Here is a 6,021-nt window from a genome sequence, read left to right on the forward strand (position 1 = left end):
GGCACACTGTTCTGCCTACAGTAAGAATCTTTCTGAAGCTTCATGTAAAACTCAAGATGAACCCTGACCCCAAATCTTTTATGAAGTTCAGAAAAGTTGTATTTAAAAAAAAAATTATTTCCATGCCTTTATGCCCATCTGGTTTCCATATAGGACCTGAGGCAGAAGGGCCACAAAGGAGAAAGAAAGCCTGCTGTGGCAGTACTTCCTGTGTGTGCACAAGTAGGAAACAACAGAAATCTTGCCCAAACATTTGTTTGTTTGACAATTACAACCCAGCTTTGGAGACACAGTGATTCTTGACTGCATTACACTGGTTTTGTGTGGTGTAATTTTTCTGAAGTCAATGGAAGCTCACTAGTGTAAAAGTGATTTAAGAATGGAGAAGCAGGGTCAGGTAGTTTGGATCTGCACCTGCATTTCTGGGTGCTTAGTCCAACCTCTCCAGCATTTTGCCCACCTTTGTCCTACCACTTAATGAAGAGATGTGTATATAGGGGAGAAATGGTCTACAAAATCCTAATTTTTAAAATTAACAAACTAGTCTTCACTAATTAAAACTGTACAAAAATCCCCATCTAAAGGATCCCAAAATCAGCTAATAAGGAAGGACTTTTTACCTGCTACATTGGGGATGGACAGAGGCCTCACCTTCTTATGCAGCCTCACAGGAAATGTTCCATGGTTCAAGGTTCCATGTTCCCTCCCAAATGGTCAGAGCCTTTCTAGAGGGTTCTGAGCTTATATGGAGGATGTTGGCACAGCCCAACGCTAGGAATGTGTACTGATAATACTCAAAAGAGAACTTTGAGAGCTTTGAATGAAAGGCATCAGAGAACTGCAAATTGATGTTAAAGATTTTTGCCCTCCCTAATGAGATACTCTTTGTGACAAATACTACAGAAGAATATTCAAACACTACTCTATTAATGTTATATGTATCTTTATGGGCTTGCTAGTGATTGTAAACCTGGCTAAATGGGTCAGACAAGGAATGCTTCCTGCAGGAACTAAAATCTCTGGCCAGGGAGGGGGTGAAATTAATTCAACTCCACAATACTGGAACAAGTCTTTTGAAGTTTCACACTCTCCTCGTCGTGCCCTTCTCCCCACAATAACAGATTGGTTTGACCTGGTTCAAAAGGCCTAAAACAACAAAGGACTTGAAACTGTATAAAATATAAACTCTGGCCTAAAGAGAGGGTCACTCACATGCTATCGAAGAATTGACAGGCATGTTGACTATGTCCAAGAGAGACAGGCCCTGCTGTGGACTGAAGTGGAAGTGGAAGGTGGGTGACCACCTGCTAAGCCAGGCATACATATAAGCTGTTTGTTGTTGACTTTTTCTGAAACACTTTTTTTCTGAATAAATGGTACATTGTTTTATGAAAGCTGGCTGGTCACTGAATAACCGTGTCATTGCTCCTGAGAGAGCAGAACTGCAGGTGCTGAACTGAAGTAAGATTGACTGAGATGATCATAATGAAGTGCAGGAGTCTGCAGCCTAAGACCCCATCTGGAGGGAGCAAATCATGGGATTTCACCCCAGGAAAGGTGATTCCTAGAGACCTAAGACTGATGTGGAGCGCCTCTGAGGAGGCCACAAGGGGTTCAGATGTACAGTTAAATCAGAAACTCTGATACTACTATCCCCATTTCACAGCTTTGAAACAGGGTTGTGAGAGAGGAAAGAAGTTGCCCAGAGTCACATTGCAAGTCTGAGGTATCCTGTCTCTATCTTGTGCTTTAACCATCAGGCTCTTCTTTCCTCACTTTCAATCCGTGGCTGAGAAACTAATATTGACTTAAATAATAACATTCAAGTGCTCCAGCAGGGGAAATGCAGTAAAAAGTTAACCTGGTAAAACGTTAGCTATAATTGAATGTGACTATGTTTTCTGTATGCCCAACCAAAATACATTGCCTAAGCCAGCAGAGCCCTTAACAGAATAAGGGGAAGTTTTTCTAAGACACACGTAGAATCATACGAGTGGAAGGAACCTCAAGTGGTTATCTAGTAGTCCAGTCTCCTGCACTCATGGCAGGATTAAGTATTATCTAGACCATAGAACCGGACACACTGCTCCAGTTGAGGCCTAATCAGTGTGGAATAGAGCAGAAGAATTACTTCTTTTGGCTTTCTTATAACTCTCCTGCTAATGCAGCCCAGAATGATGTTTGCTTTTTTTGCAACAGTGTTACACTGTTGACTCATATTTAGCTTGTGATGCACTATGACCCCCAAATCTCTTTCGGCAGTACTCCTTCCTAGGCAGTAATTTCTGATTTTGTATGTGTGCAACTGATTGTTCCTTCCGAAGTGGAGTACTTTGCATTTGTCCTTATTGAATTTCATCCTATTTATTTCAGACCATTGCTCCAGTTTGTCCAGATCATTTTGAATTTTAATCCTATCCCCTAAAGTACTTGCAACCCCTCCCAGCTTGGTATAATCCACAAACTTTATAAGTGTAACCTCTATGCCATTATGTAAATCATTGATGAAGATATTGAATAGAACTGGACCCAGAACTGACCCTTGCAGGACCCCACTTTATATGCCCCTCTAGCTTGACTTGTGAACCACTGATAACTACTCTCTGGGGTGGTTTTCCAACCAGTTATGCACCCACCTTACTGTATCTCCATCTAGGTTGTATTTCCCTAGTTTGTTTATGAGAAGGTCATGCGAGCCAGTAACAAAAGCCTTACTAAAGTCAAGAGATACCACATCTACCACTTCCCCTCTACTCCCAAGGCTTGTTACCCTGTCAAAGAAAGCTATTAGGTTGGTTTGACACTATTTGTTCTTGGCAAATCCATGCTGACTATCATTTATCACCTTATTATCTTCTCAGTGTTTGCAACTTGATTGCTAAGTCACCCTATTCCCATTACTTATATAAAGCTGAGCCCCTAGCTGTCTTCCTTTTCAGGGGTTTTAACTGAGGTTTTTACATAATCAAGTGAACAGAAAACAGGACAGCGAGCCTGGATCTTGTGAGTTCTGGCTCTGCCACTGACTCTGTGTAACCTTGAACAAGTTCCTTAACCCAGATTTTTCAAAAGTGGGTATTTAAACATAGACATTCAATTCCATATTGTTAGGCACATAAGTGATCTGAGTGCCACATGTGCTTATTGTGAGCTGCAGCTGTTTAAATCATTCAGCACCTCTGAAAATCACGTAACTGATTTAGATGCCTAACTTTAAACACCTGAGTTGGAAAATTTGGGCTATAACCTCTCTTTACATCAGTTACCCACCTGAAAAATCCTTTCCCAATCTCATAGCGAGGCTGTGGGGATTGTTTGAAAAGGACTTTAAACCCACTAGGCATACTTATTCTTTGACTGCATGTGTATGTTGCCTTCTTTGTCACATAAAGAGCTGGCTGGCTGCATCCTCGTGAGCTAGAGGGTACTGAACTTCAAATGGGCCACAGGCTGCTTTTGCAGAGCCATAACAATTTTGTTTCAAATCTTCATTATTTATGGTTGCCTCCATCACAGGGCACGATCTGGAAATTCAAAGAGTTTGCAGCTCACAAGCAACAAGAGATAAAATCTTTATGAACTGTGGCAGGAATTTGAACATTGTGTTCTTTATGCTGTAAAGCACCAAGCATTTGGGCCAATCTTAACTCTTGACTGGCTGAACGGTTCTAACCCTTTAGTTCTAATGTACAGTCAGAGCAAAATGAACTTGGGGTAATATTTTTAAAAGCACCTAGGTGAGTTAGGAATTTATGTCCCATAGCTTGAGAGTGGAATTTAGGCATTTTTGAGAACCCCACCCTTGGCCATTATCTTCCTGGTTTCCTTTGTTATTACTGAAGGCACACAGATTCAGCTCTTAGCTATACTGTTACAAATTGAAAATGACTCCACTGACTACAAAGGAGTGATGCTGAGAGCAGAATTAGAGCTGAGAGCAGAATCTGGCCCATGGGGGTTTTTCCAGTGAGAGTCCTCTCTGAACCCAATGCAATTTCTGATTGATGCTGCGATGAGGCCATAATCCTATACAGGACACTCAGGCACCAGAGCAAGCCTGTATGTAATTGTAACCAAAACCCAGCTACTTGCTAGAAGTGATTACGAAGGCACCAGTTGAGCAGTATGACTTTACAGTTTACAAGGAGTGGAATGTCGGTGGAGAAGTCCTGGTGTAGAGATTGTATGAGGGCTGGGAGTTTCTCTGGGTTGCTGCTGGTTTTGTTCTAGTTGTATAGTTATTTTAAATCATATGAAAGGCACCCAGAGTAGCAGGTAGAAGACCCTAATAGCCTCCCACTTGAAACTGCACTATGGGATGTGGTTTAGCAAATAGTAAAACTGATTAGAAACACAAAAGGTGAATTGATCAAGGTTTTAAAAGACAAGATTTATATTCTGAAAAGTGACTATATTAAAAATTATAGTCAGGCTCCTTCCACTGGTGGCTTCAGGTCCAGCTATCTCAGATTACAAGTCAGAAAATGATTTTTCTAGTGAGCAGTGCCACTCCTGATCCAACTGGGCCTTTCTGCCTCTTATAGTCTCATCAGTAATAAAAATTCTCGAAACACAATTTAGCAGACAATGTTGATGATGCTGTAGTAGGCAGAGAAGAAAGAATCTCGCTCACTCACCCATAGCTGTGTTTGCTCTGCAAGTGCTAATAGGAGTCAAAAAAACAAAACAAACCTGTTTGGGGTAATAAAGGTAGCAGCTGTGACTCCCAACACACAGTAATTCCCTAGACAAATCAGAATGTGCTGTTTTTACATGATTTTTTTTCTAATCATAACTGCACATTGGACTCATCTTGCCAGATCACGCTCTAGCTCCTACGTTATGGAAAGGAAAACATTCTGAAAGGAGAAACTGCAGGAGTTCTCTTCTGTGCAGCTCTACACTACAGAGCTCTATCGATGTAGCCACCACACTAAGAATAGGCTCCCTTATGTTTCCTCTTGCATTTCAGGAGATTTCATGGCATGTGCGAGAGCTGCTGGGGATTGAGGAGCCTCTCTGGAGCAGAAGCATTGCCCTCCCGTACAGGGACAACGTGGGTTTGTTTTTAGAGCACAAAGCCCCAACTGGTGCAAAAGCTGATGCCCTCACCTTCTCTCAGTTTGTCCAAGAAGCAGGATTAGAGCCATATGCTACAATTTCACAGCAGTCTGGGCTTTTTACAAAGGTGGAAGCAGACGCCCTTACCTTCTTTGTTCAAGAAGCTACAATTCCATCCTCTCCGGATTAAAGAAAGGTGCATTGATACTCTGATTTGTTTAGTGCTGACAGTATGCTCAGCCATGTACAGTTCCTCCCTTGAACACGTTTGCCATTTAAACTTCTACTCCTAAAGACACCCCTATGGGATATTGCCAGGCGCCGAACTCCTTAGTGCAGTTACATTATCCTATACTGAAAGGTTCCCTTTCTCCCCATTGCAGGAGCTCTGTGTGGCTCAGTCATGTCTGAACTGCTGCTACTTCACATGTTATCACCAAGACCAGAGATCAATCTTAATCACCTTTCATTGACACCCACTTTCCTCAAACCCAGGTGATAGATTATAAGGTTTTTCCCCAAACTCTAGTCTTTGCCCTTACAGATCCAGCTGATCTCGTTCACTACTCCACACACAGAAATAAGTTTAAAGAGTTAAGTGATGTATGTAATAATTGCCTTATGATATAGTGCCTTATGTTGTAAAGGATCTCAGGGTGCTTTACAAACTATATAATGCAGAAAGAAAAGGAGTACTTGGGGCACCTTAGAGACTAACAAATTTATTTGAGCATAAGCTTTTGTGATGCATCCGATGAATTGAGCTGTAGCTCACGAAAGCTTATGCTCAAATAAATTTGTTAGTCTCTAAGGTGCCACAAGTACTCCTTTTCTTTTTGCGAATACAGACTAACACGGCTGCTACTCTGAAACCTATATAATGCAGGAATCCCTTTCCTCATCACAGAAATAGTTACTTTTGAGATAGAATAGATATTTTTATTAATTGAACAACAGGTT

Source organism: Lepidochelys kempii, chromosome 6, assembly GCF_965140265.1.
Source record: "Lepidochelys kempii isolate rLepKem1 chromosome 6, rLepKem1.hap2, whole genome shotgun sequence".
NCBI lineage: Eukaryota > Metazoa > Chordata > Testudines > Cheloniidae > Lepidochelys > Lepidochelys kempii.